The 19,560-nt window shown below is 44.2% G+C and overlaps 1 protein-coding gene across 1 annotated transcript in view; it reads right to left on the minus strand.

Annotated features, from left to right (window-relative positions):
• The window catches only part of NALCN (sodium leak channel, non-selective), a 237,819-nt gene extending 234,732 nt beyond the window's left edge, over window positions 1-3,087 (minus strand). Inside the window, exon 1 of the mRNA XM_062624700.1 lies at window positions 2,907-3,087. The gene's annotated coding sequence lies outside the window, so the exon portion shown is untranslated. The remainder of the gene's footprint in view (window positions 1-2,906) is intronic.
• Window positions 3,088-19,560: the final 16,473 nt, after the last annotated feature.

Here is a 19,560-nt window from a genome sequence, read left to right on the forward strand (position 1 = left end):
AGTCCCAGCCCTTCTGGGTAACTCTCAGTTACATCCTGGGCATGATGTGCTGTGGTATGGAATACCTCTTTGGTCAGTTTGGGTCAGGTGTCCTGTCTCTGCTTCCTCCTGGCTTCCCCTCCTCCCTGGCAGAGCATGAGGCTCACAAAGTCCTTGGCCAAACCAAAACATCAGGCCGAAAGTCAAAACACAGCACTGCACCAGCTACCAAGGAGAAAAATGACTACTACTGCTGAACCCAGGACAATCATGTAAGGAATTGCCAGAAAAACGGTTAACACCTGTACATTTTAAACTTGTGTCCTGGGCTCAGCAGTAGCAGGAAAATCATGACTGCTACTGCTGAACCCAGGACAACTTGAAATCCTGAAAACAAAATTAAGACCCTTCCTTTTTTCCCTCTTATCTTTCCTTTAAAGCAAATTGCAGGGCAGCTCCTACAATCGGCAGCCATAACCTTTGCTACTGTACTACCACCTTCCTAAACAGAATGACTCAATGTAATGCCCTATGAAGAAAAGGCCAAACCTAAAAGCTTTATCTGGGGAGGGGAAAAGAAAAAAAAAAAGTGAAACTGGTATCATAGAATCATATGTTAACACAGGACACAAGGATCTCAGAAGCTTTCTAGTCCATTCTTGCTCAAGCAGGGTCAACTCTGGTGTCAGACCAGGCTACTGGAGTTTAACCAGGCTACTTCAGACTGGTCTTGAACACCTCCAACAGTGAAGACTGTACAGTTTCCTTAAGCATCTTGTTCCACTGCTTGACTGACCTCATGGTGGGATGAAAAAAAGAGATGAAAGATGAAAATATCACAGAAAATGAAGAGAAAGAAATTACCTACTATAAACAAGAAAATTTGCATAGTCAAGGAGTGGTATCTCCCAAAGCAGGGCATCTATCATATTTAACTGATACGGGATATTTCTAATGAAAGAAAAGAAACTACGGAGGTAAAGAAAGGGAGAACAGGAAAAGACTGAAAGGGAAATATGATTCAACACATAATGCCCATATTAGTCTGACTTTGCTCTTTACCTCCCAAAAGATTCCAAGCTCAAAACCTACAGAATAGCCAAATCATTTTGCAACCATGGAAGTATTCTATTAGCAATAAGGTTAAAAAAAAAAAAAAAAAAAATCTGTGAATGTTAACACCTCTACTTTACTCCTAAACACATCAAAAATATTGTTTACAACTGTCTGAATTCCAAAGTACCTTGTGGGTAGGGAGGAAACCCAAATCCTCAGAAGGCAATAACAGTTCTTTCATATCATGAGATACTCATGCCTTAAGAAAAAGATACTCTTATCTGAGAGTTCACACCTCTTCCAGAGCTTGGGCCAGTAGCCCATTTCTCTTTACAACACAGCTTGATACTACTCATCTCTTGTGGTAAAGGTTTAAGACCTGAAGTGTTTGTGATTCAAGACCTAGGTTTGGATTAACGCCACATAGGACTACATGATCTTCTTGGTACCAGCAATGTCCAAAAACTGAAAATAAGTCAAACCAGAGTAAATTGTATTTCCCTGAGGTCCAGGTTAAATGGGAATGAACTGTGAGGAAACAAATCTCAGATTAAAATAAAACAATGCTCCAAACAAAAAGGCTATGGGTCCATATTTCTAAAGCACAAATGACATGCTGATTGTTACAGCCTGAAAGTTTCATTTTAAAACACAGTACCTAGCTCAAACAGTTAAAATTTCCCCCAACTGCTCCTAAAAGTCCACAAAGATATATATGCATGAACTTGAAGAGAGCTAGAGTCTTCTAGCAGCCACAAAGACCAACTCAAAGAAATATTATGTTTTTCTCTCTCCATTAAAGTTTATTAATTTTGTGATTTAGGAAGCAAAACTTAGTTCATTGTTAATATGTATTACTTCCCTGTTGGCCGCTCAGAGGGCAGGCGGGAAGCAGCTGCTGTGCAAGAAAATTAAGAGAGAGCCACAATGAAATGAATCAGGAAATTGAAGGTGCTTACGACAAAAAAGGCTCAAACAACATTTAGTTTGTATTTTCTCACTATGACTTTTTCTATTATGAGTGACTCAGAATTCAGCAATGGGTAACAAACCAATTCATAGCTTACTTAAAAGCTAAATCTAATCATACATGGGCCGTCAGAAGCCTCCATCCTTCCTAGAAACATCTCTGATATTAGCAGGAGTACCAAAATAAAAGTTGCCAGCAACAAAAAAAATGTAAAGCACTTCTCCACTTCATGAACAGTGTCAAGACCCCTGAAGCTGCAGAGTGAACAGACTTGAGTTCAGGCCTAGGTACATGGCTTTCTCCAGCTACGCCAACCCCATCACCACCAGCCAATGTGAAGCAGACAAAACCTCCACTCAGGGAGGCAGCTTCCCCCTCCCAGGGCACCCTCCCCGACTCGGCCCCATCCACAACCACCCACAAATTAGTGAACCCCCGGCCTGTGATTAATGGAAGGGCCTCTTCACCCACGGGCCTGCTCTGCCTCAGTAACAACTGAGGCACTTATTCACCCCTCTCAGTGATGCGGAGGGGGCCCAGTGCGCCGGAGGCCGTAGGAGGGACGGAGAGCCTGGCTGCCCCCCTCGAGCCCCCTCCTGCCCAGGCGCAGCAGCAGCAGCAGGAGGCCTTGAGGCCGTACCGGAGCGCCCCCTCCCACCACGGGGGAAGGCCGGCTGCGGCGGGCGGTGAGCAGGGAGCCACCGCCTCTGGCCCCCCACCGGACCGGCCAAGGCCTTTCGCCGCGCCTGCCCCCTCCTTGGGAACCTCCAGCATCCCCGGGAGAACCACGGCGGTGGTCGCCGATCGAGGGGGCAGGGAAGGGGGGCGGGGAGGAGCCGGGGCCCACCGTGTACCGAGCCCAGAGCCGCGCAGCAAGCCGCGCCCGACGCCTCCGACCTACCGCCAGCATCTCTCTTCATGGCGCGGTCGGGGCGTGTGAGGTGTTACGGTGATGTGCCTGCCTCGTATGCCGTCCTTCCCGCGGTGGATCGGGGCGGCGGTGCCCGCCCGGCGGCGACGGCCACCCTCGGTCTCTCGGCAACGGCGGCGGGCGGCCGCGGGGACGGGGCGGGGGGCGGGCGGGGCGGCCTGCGGGCTGGCGGCGATGGAAGGGAAGGAGGCAGGTGAGGAGGAGGCTTTCTTAGTTTGGTGGGAAACCTTATTTGTGTACCTCAAAGCTCGTTTGGTACTCGTGCGCTTCTAGCCCGCTGCGCTGCGTTTACTTCTCTGGTAGCATCAGCTGGCTGGTCTGGTTCATTTACAGATTACTGAAGAGCCAAATAAAGCCTCAGTCGTGAGCTCCACGGTGAAATAAATTCATAAAACAGTATCACCTGTTTTAAAGAGATATCCCAAATGAATGAATAAATAAATATTTGGAAAAATACTTCTATAAATGAGGTTGCCATGTTCCAATCTGTGTTATCTGCCTGTGCAAAAATAATGTAAATTTCTGTAAATTACAGTTTAACTTAATTACTATGAAATAATGTGAGCCCATAGCCTTCTGGAGCTTCTGAAATTAGGAAAATTAGAGATGTAATCCTGCAAATGCAGTTGTTGCTACAGTGACATTAAAGACACAGAAAAGGATTTGAAAACCAAAATCCTTAGCAAAATACCCTGGAAAGCAGAAGGGAAGTGTATGGCATAAATTCTATTAGGTGCCTTTAGATTATATCTCTTTGACGCTTGCAATAAAAACTAATAAGCCAGTTAGGCAGCTGGCCTCAGGATTATGGATGCAGTCCTGCCAGCGCTTACGTATGTGCATTAGCAGCATTATCAATTCCAGTGAATTTAAGCACTTAATTCTAGTGTTTGCAGAACTGTTTTTGTGTGTTTTTTTGTTTGTTGTTTTTTTTTAAGCAATCAGCCAGGTGATACCTAATGGATAAAGGAAACAATTTAAGAAAAAAAAAATACAAATAATACTCTTCACATTTTTCTTCTTCCTCCCCAGTTATATTTTATTACTTGGGATAAGTTAGTTGCTAGGCAGCATTATGGTGTTGGTGATAGCATCTCATAAGTGAAAACTGACAATTGCAAACAGTGAAGCACTGCAGCTCTATCTAAGCAAAAGAAATCAGGATTTGCCAGTAGATGTTCCTGTGCAACAGTTTTTCTATGGACTTGCTGGGAAAAATAATTCTTGATAGAACAATTCCGGTCAGGAGGGACTAGGGAGGCCATCTGGTCTGAATGATATGCTGAAACCAGGCTCAGCTATGAGATCACACCAGCTTGCTCAGGGCTTTATCCAACTGGGACTTGAAATCCTCCCAAGATGGAGACTGTGTAGCCTCCCTGGGCAACCTGTTCCAGTGTTTGACTGTCCTGATGGTGAAGGATTTTTTTCCTGACATGCAGTTGGACCCTCTCTTGTCCTCCTCCTGCTATGCACTCCTGGGAAGAGCCCAGCTCCATCATCTTGGCAGCTTTCTCGTAGACCCTGGAAGTCTGTTCTTAGGTGCTTCCCAAAGCCATACCTTCTCCAGCCTGAAGATTCAAGCTCGCTCAGTCTCTCCTCATGGAGCAATCACTCCACCTTGGTGGCCTGCCACTGGACTTGCATATTAACATCTTTCATGGACTGGAATTGGGCTCAGAATTGGATGCAGTATTTTAGATACAGGTTAATGAATGTCAAAGAAAAGGTAATTAATTGCTTTACATGTGGTTTGTATTATAAAATACATGCTTCCTTATGTATTTAAAACTTCTACTTTTACCTGGTATCATATTTGGTAACACTTAACTGTTAAGTTTTGTGCTACCTGCCCATACTGAGCCTCTATGAACTGCAGGCTGCTAATGGGGATGCACGCTTTCAACGGAAGGTTGGATTCTCTTGGCCAGTCAGTCCATGAGCATGACTTTGGCATTGGATGATGCTAGTTCTGGAAGGAGGGTTTAGCCCTTGATGCCCTGATGTACCTGCCTATGCACAAAGCAGTGGTCTTCCCTTTCAAGAATTGTGCAGACAGTGCAGGTATGCTGTTAACAAGAAAAAGCACTTTCTTGCTTTACTATTTCACCACAAATTTGCTTTCACTTCTATCACATGAAAAGCAAATACAGACATTTTAGAACTTGACTGCCGTATAACATGTATGTGAGGATAAAGTGGAAAACTTAGATATTTATAAAATTGCTGCTATAATTTTGCAAAGGGTCTACCAGTCATTTAAAGTCCATACTGACATTTAATATTTAGGGCTGAAGTCTGGTTATATTCTGATTTAGAATATTCCCATTGACCTAAAGAACAAACCATAAGCATACAGATAAGGACTGAATTTGGGAGTTAATATAAAATGTTACTTTAAAGTAATGTGAAATAGGTCAAAAGGAAAGATATGTCATACTAAATATTTACTTCCCATGTCTGTAAGTCTAGAACAGATAAAGGAATTTCCTAACTCAATCTTCAAACTTCAGCATGTGGTTGAAACTGGCCGTGGGGAAACTTCTCTTTAAGGGGAAATTCTAGAAGACTGAGATTGAGAATTCAAAAGGTGAATTCTCAGCCTTAACTATCACTTTCATTTCTGTAACATGATCTGCAAACAGTAAAATTTTCTGGATAAAAGGTAATTAGCAAAAAGAAGTTTCCTAATCCTGCTTACTCAGTAAGTCCTGAAGAAAAATGGGGAATGCAGTGCATCTACTTAGTGCTGCATGTGTTGGATATCCCTCAAGTCCAGGGTTTTGGGGGGTTTTTGGTTTTTTGTTTTTTTTTTTCTGGGGTGCAGTTAAGTCAGGCAATTAAAAGGGTAAAAGGTAAGAGTGAAGTGTTTCTAGAGTGTGCCAAAGCAGGCAAATAATGAGCGTCCTCATCTTCCCCATTTTCAGTGAGGAAAAGCAAGAGTTAGAAGGGAAAGCACAAGTTGGGGAATGACTGTGCCATCTTATAAAATCCAATTACTGTTCTCCATTTGCTGGCATCTAACCTATAAATACCTTTCCACAGCGACACATATATTCTAATTATCCTACTGTGATCAAAAGGAAGTAAAGCCACATTAGAAATAGTGAAATTATGGGCTTTTATTTCTGAACTTCGAGCTTTATTTTTTGCTCTCCTGTCCTTTACTTTCATTAAGTATCTGTTAAGTAGTTGAAAAGAAATGTAAACAAATTTTAAAAACATCCTAAGGAGCTGTTTATTGGAAATGGCATTGTTGGAATTTGAATTACCACTTAGGAAAGAATGCACTGTTTGATCAGAGTTCAGATATTCCATAATGAGTAAAAGAATTCATGAAATATTAATTTTGTAATAATGCTTGAGCTTTTAAGAAAGGTCACAAAATGTCACTTAGAAATTCAGAGCTAAACTTAAGACCCAAAGGAAGATTTAATCACTTAGGCATAGGATACAAGTCAAAAACTGCTCTATTCCTTCTTTGTTGCTGTCTAGTCCCAGGGAGTCCAGAGTCCTTAGTCGTCTTAATGGCAGTTACCACAAAGTCCTCCCATGGTCTGAAGTCTTGTTCTGCACATGCTGAGCAGCACCCCACTCTTGCCAGGGCTCCATGTGATTCAGACCAGCCTAGCAGCCCAGCTTTCTTCCCTCCGTCTGCTCTGTTTGCCTCAGGCTGAGAGGTGGTCTCACACTGAAGTGTATAACTGTGACAGAAATGGTCATGAAGCAACATAGAATAAAAACAGCAAGAGAAGATTGGTTAATGTTCATAATCCATTTTGACTGGGATGGATTACAAAACTCATTAGTGAGTATCTGTGACTGATGTCAACATTGATGAAATAGAATAAAGACACAGAGTATGGTTTTCAAAATCTGAAACCTTAAGGAGGGTCCTAAGTGTGACACTAGCTATGTATATACTTAATTTACTTTCAAAAAGTACTGAGTACTTGGAAGAGGGGCAGTAATGGTTCCCCCCCCCCCTTCATTTTTCTTAATTTCTATCTCCTTCATTTTTGGTTTAATAGCAAGCAGCAGGACCCAGTGCAAGACAGAGCATTGAAACCATATGAGATAGTTGTTGTTGCCTGGGGAATCTGGTGTACATGTGTTCAACAGAGGCGCTGCAATTTCAACTCTGAAGAAGTCAGCAGTATCTATTTTTTAATTTACTATCCTGAAAAACACTCTTCACTCAGAAAGATGAGAATGATTTTTCATTGTAAGTCATTCAGGTTAAAAAAATTCAAAAATCACAAAGATTCATTATTTTTATTATATTTGTCATTATTTTAGATTTTTCAAGATCACCAGCAGCAAGGAACATTGTCCCTTTGAAAAGGAAGTCACAATTGGACCACAGAGTGAGAATTCATGTTGGAAAATGACATGCCCATTTATTTCCTTCCTTGGCCTCTGCAACAATATTATGAGTTTGAATTACACAAGACCTTGACTCTCTGAAATAGGTGCTAAATGGCTGAGAATGCAGTAGTTTGTTGTTTAAAACATAGTTATTGCTGGCATTCTGAGCAGTCTTGCAAGCTCCTGCTTTAAAACCTTATGCTTCCTTAAGGCCTCTGTAAAAGTAGGGTATTATTGCTGTTTAGGGGACTTAACTAGTAAACATTGAACAAACAAAAGACCTACCTACTATTTAAGGTTTCAACTGGGACTGGAAAGAGTAAGCTAAGGTTTTACACTGAAGTAAAACACAATGACATCTTGATTAATGTTGGCCTGTGAACTGTTTGGGTGGCTTATATTCGCTACTGTTCAGGCCAGCTACATTCAGGCCAGCTCAGCTTTAATCTTGTTCTAACCTTGATCCTATAACTCTAAAAGCTATTTCTATCCCCTGTGTGATACCATCAGCTGTCCCAGATTCCATGCCATGTCAGCAAAATTAACACAAGGTTTTCTGTTCAGCACAGCTCTGGCATACTCTGTCTCTTGCTTGCTTCCAAGGATGCCATCGGCTAGCACAGCAATGATTCTTAACAGTTGCATGCATTTCTGGACTGTTTAATTTAGACAGATTTTAGTTAACTCCATCAAGTACTTTTGTCCATGGGTATTATAGTGTTTTGTTATAGATTTTTACAGCCATCTCAGTGATCGTATATCCTTGATGGAAGTGATGAAGAATCACTGGGAGCCTCTAACTCTTCTCATTCCATGTTTTATGGAGAAATAATAACTTGTTTGATATGTGGGCTTTTCAGCTTCTGTTTAATTTTAGAAAATTGCTATGTAACCAAATGCCTCTGTGTCCTGGGTTCAGCAGTAGCAGTCATGTTTTTCCTTTGTGTTAGCTGGTGCAGTGCTGTGTTTTGACTTCCAGCCTGGGGACAGTGTTGGTGAAGCCGATGTTTTTGGTTGTTGCTAAGTGATGTTTACCCTGACCAAGGACTTTGTGAGGCTCATGCTCTGCCAGGGAGGAGGGGAGGCTGTGAGGAAGCAGAGACGGGGCGCCTGACCCAGGCTGGCCGGGGAGGTATTCCATACCACAGCACGTCATGCCCGGGATGGGGGGTGACTGGGAGTTACCCGGAAGGACACGGGCTTCCGGGTGGGACTCGTTTCTTGGCCGGTGGTATCGTATTCTCTTCCCTTGTTATTTTCCCTTATCATTGTTGTAGTTGATAGTAGCGGTGGTGATTTGTGTTGTACATTGGTTGCTGGACTGTTCTTGTCTCAACCCATGGGAGTTGCACTCTTTCGATCCTCCTCCCCGTTCCTCTGGGAGCGGGGAAGGGGAGAGCCCCGGTGCGGGGGGGGACGGACCTCGATTGTTGTCAGCTCGGCACCACTCACTGGGAGTGAGTGAACAAGTTACCTGACTGGGTTTAAACCATGACAGTTCTTTTTTGGCGCCCAACGTGGGGCGCGAGGGGTTGAGATAAGAACAGGTCTGACTGGATTGATAGTCACTCGTCACAATGCTGATTTATTGGCTCTCAAGGTTGTTCCTCTTGATCTCACAGTTTCAGTATATCGTATCTTACTCCCATCCGGTATTTGCTATATTAGTGTTTTTCAAGTGTGGGGCTTGGGCTAAGGTTTTTGTCCCATTGTACTTTATGGTAATGACTTGTAATACAATAGAATCATTGATCATGAAACTGATTTGGCTTATGTTCCCAGTGTGGTCACCACCTTTATACTTTGGGAGGTATATGATGGAGGTGCTTAGCAATTACACATCTTTTTCTCCTTCTCAGGTGCTCAACCTGTGAAGGAGACATCCTTTTACTCTCCCAGTCGTCCCCCCAGACCATTTACATTTGAGAGTTTTGAATTTTTTGAATGGCATTTTAATTCTGTTGAGACTTGTTTGCTGATGATGATGGGAATCACCATGCTAACACGCATACAGAGTGTGTTTTGCCCACTACTGATTTCAGGAGTTAAGCAGAGTCAGGTTTGGGTCTTGTCTGGGGTCAAACGACGATGTAGGAGGACCGAGAGATTTTCCCTGAGGCTGGACAGCCATGAGTGGCAGGGTGTGTGGGATAGTATGGGCAAGTATCTAGGTCAGTGGGCCCCTCCAGTACTTTGGAATTTCACTACCGAACAACTGCAAAATCCAGAAGAATTAGTAAAACACTTAAATGAGGTGTGTGGTCATTCTGGCCATACCAGAGATGGACAAATCACGGCAACGTGCTGGGGCTTGGCCTATGCTTACAGGGCCTTGTTCAACACTATCCAGCACCTTCAAAAGGAAAAGAATGTCGGCGGATCTGAGGGCAAAGCGACAGTCGCTACTCAAACTTTGGCTGCAATGAACAGCACAGCTACCCCCCCAGCAGCTGCTCAAACTTCAACTACAGCAGCTGCTACACCAACCCCAGCGACAAGCACAAATTTCAACTGCAAGCAGCTGCTCAAACTTCAACTGTAACAGCAGTTACCCCAGCTCCAAGCACAGCAGCTACACCACCCCCAGCAACAAGTACAGTTGCTACTCAAACCACAGTGATAATCACTGCAGCCAAACCAGAGGACCAATTCGTACCAATATCAGTTGCCCCTGTACGCAAGAGAACAAGCAAAAAGGAGGCAAAAAGGGTGAAGCGAGATGAAGAACCAATGAATTCACCACCCGGTCCAGAATCTGATCAGGAGTCATCATCACATGACGAAGAAGAAGAAGAAGAGGTAACTTCTCGACCTCGGACCTCAACCGAGCTGCGGAATATGCGAAAAGATTTTACCCGTCAACCAGGGGAGCACATCATCACCTGGTTACTCCGATGCTGGGACAATGGGGCCGATGGTCACGAACTAGAAAGTACAGAAGCCAAGCAGCTGGGATCACTTGCTAGAGAAGGGGGAATTGACAAAGCAATTGCAAGAGAGAAAAAGTCCCTCGCCTTTGGAGGCGGCTCTTGGCAGCTGTGAAAGAAAGGTTTCCGTACAAGGACGATGTTACGAGTCGTTCGGCCAAGTGGACTACTATAGACAAAGGCATCCAGTCTCTGAGGGAATCAGCCATCGTAGAGATGATCTATCACATCAAGCCGAATAACGGGGATACACCTATAGATCCAGATGAAGTTGAATGCACACGACCCATGTGGCAAAAACTTACACGGAATGCACCATCATCATATGCCCATTCACTGGCAACAGTAACCTGGAATGACATAGTACCACTAACAGTGGATGAAATGGTTCATAAACTCCGAGAGTTCGAAGACAATCTCACCCCTTCCATCATCTCAGCTGTAAAAAAACTGTCCCAGGACCTCAAACAATTGAGGGACGATCTATCTGATTTATCCAGCTCCTCACGTGTACCAACACACGTCTCAGCTATTAACAAAAGGTGTCCTATTGTTCAAGAGAGGAGATACAGGAGGTATACGCCACAGGGTACCCTATGGTTTACCTGCTGGATCACGGAGAAGACATGACAAAGTGGGATGGAAAACCTACTTCAGCTTTGGAGGAACGGGTGAGTGAACTGAAGAGGGGAGCAAGGGCCAAAACGGATCGTCCCATGAGAGCTACGGCTTCAGTCTCTGGTGAGCAGTTTCCCAGATGGAATGGAAGAGCTGATTTTACTCCAGCTCCTGTGATAACGAAGAATAATCCCTTTCACCACGACTTAAGTGTCCAATGCTGTGACGACCATTAGAGGGGCCCTGCCTCCAGCCAGGTGGAGGTAGGGGACAATCGGATTTACTGGACTGTGTGGATCAGATGGCCTGGCACATCAGTCCCACAGAAGTATAAGGCTCTAGTAGATACCGGTGCACAGTGTACCCTGATGCCATCAAGCTGTCAAGGGGTGGAACCCATCTATATTTCTGGAGTAACAGGAGGATCCCAAGAGTTGACTGTGCTGGAGGCTGAAATCAGCCTGACTGGGAGGGAATGGCAAAAGCACCCTATTGTGACTGGTCCAGAGGCTCCATGCATCCTCGGCATAGACTACCTCAAGAGAGGGTACTTCAAAGACCCAAAAGGGTACCGGTGGGCTTTTGGTATTGCTGCTTTGGAGACTGAGGAAATTGAGCAGCTGTCCACCTTGCCTGGTCTCTCAGAAGATCCCTCTGCTGTGGGGTTGCTGAAAGTTGAAGAACAACAAGTGCCAATTGCGACCATAACAGTGCACCGGCGGCAATATCGCACCAACTGAGACTCCCTGATTCCCATCCATCAGCTGATCCGTAGACTGGAGAGTCAGGGGGTGATCAGCAGGACCTGCTCGCCCTTTAATAGCCCCATATGGCCAGTGCGAAAGTCTAATGGAGAATGGAGACTAACAGTAGACTATCGTGGCCTGAATGAAGTCACACCACCGTTGAGTGCTGCCGTACCGGACATACTAGAACTTCAGTATGAACTAGAGTCAAAGGCAGCCAAGTGGTATGCCACGATTGATATTGCCAATGCATTTTCTCAATTCCTTTGGCAGCAGAGTGCAGGCCACAGTTTGCTTTTACTTGGAGGGGTGTCCAGTTCACTTGGAACCGACTGCCCCAGGGGTGGAAACACAGCCCTACCATTTGCCATGGACTGATCCAGACTGCACTGGAACAGGGGCAAGCTCCAGAACACCTGCAATACATTGATGACATTATTGTGTGGGGCGATACAGCGGAAGAAGTCTTTGAGAAAGGGAGGAAAATAATCCAAATCCTGCTGAAAGCCGATTTTGCCATAAAACGGAGTAAGGTCAAGGGACCTGCACAGGAGATTCAATTTTTGGGAATAAAATGGCAAGATGGACGTAGACAGATCCCCACAGGTGTGATCAGCAAGATAACAGCAATGTCTCCACCAACTAATAAGAAAGAAATGCAAGCTTTCTTGGGTGTAGTGGGGTTCTGGAGAATGCACATCCCAAATTACAGTTCGATTGTAAGCCCTCTCTATCATGTGACCCGGAAGAAGAATGATTTTAAATGGGGCCCTGAGCAGCAACAAGCCTTTGAGCAAATTAAACGCGAGATAGTTCATGCAGTAGCCCTTGGACCAGTCCGGACCGGGCCAGATGTAAAAAATGTACTGTACACTGCAGCTGGGGAGAACGGTCCTACCTGGAGCCTCTGGCAGAAAGCTCCAGGGGAGACTCGAGGTCGACCCCTCGGCTTTTGGAGTCGGGGATATAAAGGATCTGAGGCCAGCTATACCCCAACTGAGAAAGAGATACTGGCAGCCTATGAAGGGGTTTGAGCTGCTTCGGAAGTGATTGGCACTGAAGCACAGCTCCTCCTGGCACCCCGGCTGCCCGTGCTGGGCTGGATGTTCAAAGGCAGGGTTTCCTCTACACATCATGCAACTGATGCTACATGGAGTAAATGGGCTGCACTAATTACACAATGAACTCGAATAGGAAATCTCAGTCGTCCAGGCATTCTAGAAGTCATCATGGACTGGCCAGAGGGCAAAGATTTTGGAGTGTCACCAAAGGAGGAGGTGGTGCGCGCTGAAGAGGCCCCACCATATAATAAACTGTCAGAAAGTGAAAAGCAGTGCGCCTTGTTTACTGATGGCTCTTGCCGTATTGTGGGAAAGGATCAGAGATGGAAGGCAGCTGTATGGAGTCCTGGACGACAAGTTGCAGAAACTGCTGAAGGAGAGGGTGAATAGAGTCAGTTTGCCGAGGTGAAAGCCATCCAGCTGGCCCTGGACATTGCTGAACGAGAAAAGTGGCCAGTACTTTATCTCTGTACTGACTCATGGATGGTGGCAAATGCCCTGTGGGGGTGGTTGAAGCAATGGAAGCAGAGCAACTGGCAACGCAGAGGTAAACCCATCTGGGCTGCTGCACTGTGGAAAGATATTGCTGCCCGGGTGCAGAACCTGGTGGTGAAGGTACGTCATGTAGATGCCCATGTACCCAAGAGTCGGGCCACTGAGGAACACCAGAACAACCAACAAGTGGATAAAGCAGCTAAGATTGAAGTGGCTCAGATGGACTTAGACTGGCAACATAAAGGTGAATTATTTTTGGCCCGGTGGGCCCATGACACTTCAGGCCATCAGGGCAGAGATGCAACATACAGACGGGCTCGTGATCGAGGGGTGGACTTAACAATGGACACTATTGCCCAGGTTATTCATGAGTGTGAAACATGTGCTGCAATTAAACAAGCCAAGCGGTTAAAGCCTCTTTGGTATGGAGGACGATGGTTGAAGTATAAATATGGGGAGGCCTGGCAGATTGACTGTATCACACTGCCACCAACCCGCCAAGGCAAGCGCCATGTGCTTACCATGGTGGAAGCAACCACCGGGTGGCTGGAAACATACGCCGTGCCCCATGCCACTGCCCGGAACACTATCCTGGGCCTTGAGAAACAGATTCTGTGGCGACACGGCACCCCAGAGACAACTGAGTCAGACAATGGGACTCATTTCTGGAATAACCTTATAGATATTTGGGCCAAAGAGCATGGCATTGAGTGGGTATATCACATCCCCTACCATGCACCAGCCTCTGGGAAAATCAAACGGTACAATGGGCTGTTAAAAACTACACTGAGAGCAATGGGTGGGGGAACTTTCAAGCATTGGGATACACACCAAAGGCCACCTGGTTGGTCAACACCAGAGGATCTGCCAGCAGGGCAGGCCCAGCCCAGTCAGAGCTTTTACATATTATAGAGGGGGACAAAGTTCCTGTGGTGCATATGAAGAACTTGCTGCGGAAGACAGTCTGGGTTATTCCTGCTTCAGGTAAAGGCAAACCCACTTGTGGGATTGCTTTTGCTCAGGGACCTGGATATACTTGGTGGGTAATGCGGGAAGATGGGGAAGTCCGATGTATACCTCAAGGGGATTTGATTTTAGGGGAAAACAGCCAGTGAACTCAATTGTATGCTGTTGACTGCTGTGTAATGCTTTTATAGCCCATCAACTAGATGTCTCCAGGTCACCAGTGACTGGCCTGACTTCCCTCCAGCCATCATCACAACAGAGAATGAACTTTGAACATCATGGGCCGAATGGACTCGGCAGCATTATAGGAATTGGTCCATGCACTAAGAAAATGATCTTTTCCTCTTGGTCTGTATGTATATGGATGTATATATGTGGGAGAGCGATGGTGTATTGAAAATGTGGGATCTGAGCATGATGTGAATGGTATGGAATAAGGGGTGGATAATGTCCTGGGTTCAGCAGTAGCAGTCATGTTTTTCTTTTGTGTTAGCTGGTGCAGTGCTGTGTTTTGACTTCCAGTCTGGGGACAGTGTTGGTGAAGCCGATGTTTTCGGTTGTTGCTAAGTGATGTTTACCCTGACCAAGGACTTTGTGAGGCTCATGCTCTGCCAGGGAGGAGGGGAGGCTGTGAGGAAGCAGAGATGGGGCGCCTGACCCGGGCTGGCCGGGGAGGTATTCCATACCACAGCACGTCATGCCCGGGGTGAGGGGTAACTGGGAGTTACCCAGGAAGGACAGGGGCTTCCGGGTGGAACTCGTTTTTTTGGCCGGTGGTATCGTATTCTCTTCCCTTGTTATTTTCCTTTATCATTGTTGTCGTTGGTGGTAGTGGTGGTGATTTGTGTTGTACATTGGTTGCTGGACTGTTCTTGTCTCAACCTGCGGGAGTTGCACTCTTTCGATCCTCCTCCCCATTCCTCCGGGAGCGGGGAAGGGGAGAGCCCTGGTGCGGGGGGGGACGGACCTCGATTGTTGTCAGCTCGGCACCACTCACTGGGAGTGAGTGAACAAGTTACCTGATTGGGTTTAAACCACGACACTCTGCAATGTCACCACTTATATAAAACCATAGAATCACAGAATAGTTTGGATTGGAAGTGACCTTCAAAGTTCATCTAGTCCAACCCCCCTGCACTAAGCAGGGACATCTTCAACTTGATCAGATTGCCCAGAACCACTTCCAGCCTGGCCTTGAATGTCTCCAAGGATGGCACATCCACCACCTCTCTGGGCAACCTGTTAGCAGTATTTTAACACCCTCACTGTAAAACATTTCTTCTTTACATCCAGCCTGAATCTCCCCTCTTTTAGTCTAAAATCATCACCCCTCATCCTATCACAACAGGCCCTGCTATAAGGTCTTTCCCTGTCTTTCTTACAGGCCTCTACAAGAACTGAAATGCCACAATAAGGTCTCCACAAAGCCTTCTCTTCTCCAGGCTGAACAACTCCAACTCTCCCACCCTTTCCTCATAGCAGAGTTGTTCCATCCCTGTGATAATTTTTTTTATAAACCCATGGTGTTAAAATGGATTCAGTCGAAACCCAGGAGGATTATTTAACAGGTTTGGTGGTCTCTAGAATTTTTAAAGCTTAAGACTCTTCACTAGATATGCATTTTGCTTTGTCTTTTTGAAAAGAAAAAAAAATCTTCAAAAATAGCATGGGATGTGGTTTGCAAACCTAATAGCTTTGTTAAAGTGACAACAAAATTTAGCTGGCCACTAAGAAGTTGTAATAAAGGAGTTGGCAGTGTCCGTCTGCCTCCCCACATCAAATTAAGTCTTGTTCTGTAGCACACTATGTCATTAGAGTCATAGAATTATGGCATATTTGAGGTTGGAAGGGATCTCTAGAGATAAAGATCATCTAGTTCAGCCCGCCTGTTGAGAGCAGGGCTGCCTAGAGCCACTTGCCCAGAATCCTGTGCAGATGGTTTTGAATATCCCCAGCGGTGAAGGTTCTGCAACCTCCCTGGGCAGTCTGTTCCAGTGTTAGACCACTCTTACAGTAAAAAAAGCATTTTCTTAGTTTCTGTTTGTTTGTTTTTTTTTATTTTTTTCTTTTTTTTTTTTCTGTTTTAATATTAAAATAATTTATTTTACTACAAAAAACAATTCTAGGGAAGTTAAAGCTAAGATATTGCTTGCCTTTAAAAAAAAAATCAAATAAAAGAAACCCCTGCTTCCTATGAATTACCTAGTCTAGCCAGGGCTTGCAACTTGATTTTTACGCATATGTTACATCACACTTCTTCACAGTTCAGAAGGCTATGAAACCACAAAATAGCCATCACCAGTTTGGATAGGAAATTATACTGCTGGTTCCTCTGCTGAAAAATGAAATTGCCAGAGAAAGGTTTATCCCAGTCTCTGACCTTACCAAATCCTGCTGACTTGTAATAAGAGCACTAATAGTGATAGACATAAATTGAGATTCAAGTGTAGGTGTGTTTAACAGCACTTATTTTCTTGATTCCACATCTTTATTTGAAGACATGTCTTGTCTGACAAGTATTATTTAAACCTATTGCCTACTTTTCAAAAGGCTGTTCAGTATTATCAGTATGCTCCAGATTCCCCTGTGTTGACATCTTCTTCTCTACCTTTACTTTGCAGGTAGTGACATGAAAGTGTGCATCTACCAAGCACCTACAGGTCTGAAATCTTAGTCTGAAACTTCAATATGTAAGAAAAATAGCATTTTACAAGTGTTCTAATTTGTGTAGGCATATGTTATCCGGTAGAGAACAAAGGTCCTGAAGACTATGTGCAGTAGTGGCTGAAAAGAAGTGAGCAGCCCTAAAGACAGCTTATCAGGTGCTCATTTAGAGAGAGTCTGGCTCCTTTTAAATTGAATTTACAGCCTCTTTGGGAACCACTTTGCTCCCAACCTCCCAAATGCATATCATATGTGCATATATACATATATATACATTGTAGAATGGTTTGGGTTAGAAAGGACCTCTAGTTCCACCCCCCCCTGCCACAGGCAGGGGCACCTTCCACTATACCATGTTGCTCAAAGCCCCATCCAACCTGGCCTTGAACACTGCCAGGGATGGGTCAGCCACAGCCTCTCTGGGCAGCCTATGTCAGGGCCTCACCACGTACATGCATGCATACAAACATTGTAGGTTTAAATGATTAAATAATAAATCCGAGCAAAGGTTAAAATTTAATAAGGGAGCACCAAGATACTGTATTAGAGGCACATAGACATAAGAGCAATTATTAAACTTCAGCCCTGGGTGCACATTTCAAAAATCTCACCCTTGGCCTGTGCAGCTGTGCCTTCTCTAAATTCAAAAGGTCCACAGCCAAAAGGTGTGTATCACTTAAGACCTTGACAATGTAAATAAATAAAAAATAGAGCATGATAAGGTCAACATATCATGATGGATGTCTTCTCTTGGTTCATCTGAAGTTATAGTTTGCAGGATGCTTGAAGGTCTTGTGAATACCTATTAGCACCAGTCTGCACAAGGAAACAGGAGGAAAATGAACAGATGGCAACATTTTAGTTTGTGGATTAATGATAATTTAGTGCCAAAAGGGAAATGCTATTTAAAATGCAAAGCTTTCTATTTATTCTTCTCTAACTCCAGACTTCTGGCAGTACAATTTCTGACAATCATATTTTTCTTAAAAGTGCTCTCTTTTTGAATCTAAGGGTTTGTTTAGGGTGGTTTTGTTCTGTTTCTGTTTTTCTGAATTGGAGCACAACAAATAAATTTGAAAAGCTATCTCACAGATAGAACATATAGTCCATTAAGCATGGACTTCAAAGCTCAAGGACTGTCAGAAATAAAGGCCTGCGAATATTACTCATCCTTTCACTAGATCCATCAAAATAAGTCAAGTGCACGAGGTTAGCACAACTGTAAACATTCACAAGACTGAAGCCAACAGATCACTCTTAATACAGGTTTTTTACCAGATGCATTGCATGAGAAAATTCTGTAACATATTTGCAATATGAAATATACTATAAAAGGCAGAAAAAAAGGTTAAAAATTTGCATACATATGCAATAGTATAGTTATAACAGCATATCTAAATACAGGCCTTTAGATCTTTTTACATCCTAATTCTACTTTCTCATATTTTAGGGCAAGTTTATATGTCAGGGGATAGTACATTACAAAAGCAATGTTTTACATATCACAATTTCAAGACAACCTATTAAAAGAAGACAAAAGTCTTGTGTTTGTCCGGAATCATGTTTGGTTTTAAGCTGTATATCTCCAGGGAATAAGAATATATTTTTACAAATAGAACAATTTTGTCCAATCTCTTTCTTTATGTTTCAGTGAAAGTTTAACTGAATGGGTCCTTGAGTAAAACCTGGATTTACAGGCTTCAAACTGGAATTTAAATGCTCTTTTGGCATCTCTGAGACCTGAAAAGCGAAGTCAAATGCTTTATGATGTTTTTCTTTCAGGAAGATCACTAGCAGAAGTAGTTATGTTTACATGAATCCGTGGAATTGTACCCTGGAGTTCACTACATAAAATGCAAGCATCTGAGTCAAAGGATTTTTTACCAAATCTTAAAATGTTTTCTAGAACAGTATAATCTGTGGTATACCAGATAATAAATATGAAAATAAAGCAAGAGTTATTCATCTTGAGAGAGCTAAGGGCTTTAATCTCCAATATAGGCTCTGGAATCAGTGAAAGTTTCTTCTGTCAGCTGCCTGATTTAAAAAAGCATATGTGTATGTGTGTGTACACATATATCCTACCATCTTTTGTGGTGAAAGTTTGTTTTTTTAAAGGCTTTCTATCTCTGAAGTATCAGGCAGTCAGTAATTTCACAGGACAACCAGAGGGATCAAAAAGTGTTCACCTTTTCTGTAGCATAAGGAAATGCACATGACCATTCCCACCAAATTCTTTACTGTGAGGGTGGTGAGACACTGGACCAGGTTGCTCAAGGAAGTTGTGGATGCTTCAGCCCTGGAAGTGTTCAAGGCCAGGTTGGATGGGGCTTGGAGCAACCTGGTCTAGGGGAAGGTGTCCCTGTGCATGACTAGATAATCTTAAGGTCCCCTCCAACCCAAACCATTCTGTGATTCTTTGATTCTATCCCTCGTTTTAGCTTAGTTTTAAAGCCCTTCCAAAATCTCACACCACTCTGCCTGTTTTAATGAGGCATTAGGAAACAATTAATACTTTTTAATTTGCTCAGGTTTTTAATTTGTAGGTTGGCAGCCTGTGGTGTCACACAGTGCAGTGGTCTGAGCAGGTAACCTTAGGGAAAGGAGAAGAGGGAGGTGCTCTGCCAGTCAGGCAGGGATGCTCAAGCTGGGAGCACTGGCCCTGTCCTCTCCTCAGCGGGGCACATTTCCCACACACAGATTATCCCAAGCAGCCATCTATCAAAGGACAGGGGGATAGCACATACCTCAAATATTTACAGTGCCTGCACTTTGAGAA

The sequence above is a fragment of the Pezoporus occidentalis genome, unplaced genomic scaffold (genome assembly GCF_034315485.1).
Source record: "Pezoporus occidentalis ecotype Australia unplaced genomic scaffold, CSIRO_AGI_Poc_V1 ctg27, whole genome shotgun sequence".
Lineage (NCBI taxonomy): Eukaryota > Metazoa > Chordata > Aves > Psittaciformes > Psittacidae > Pezoporus > Pezoporus occidentalis.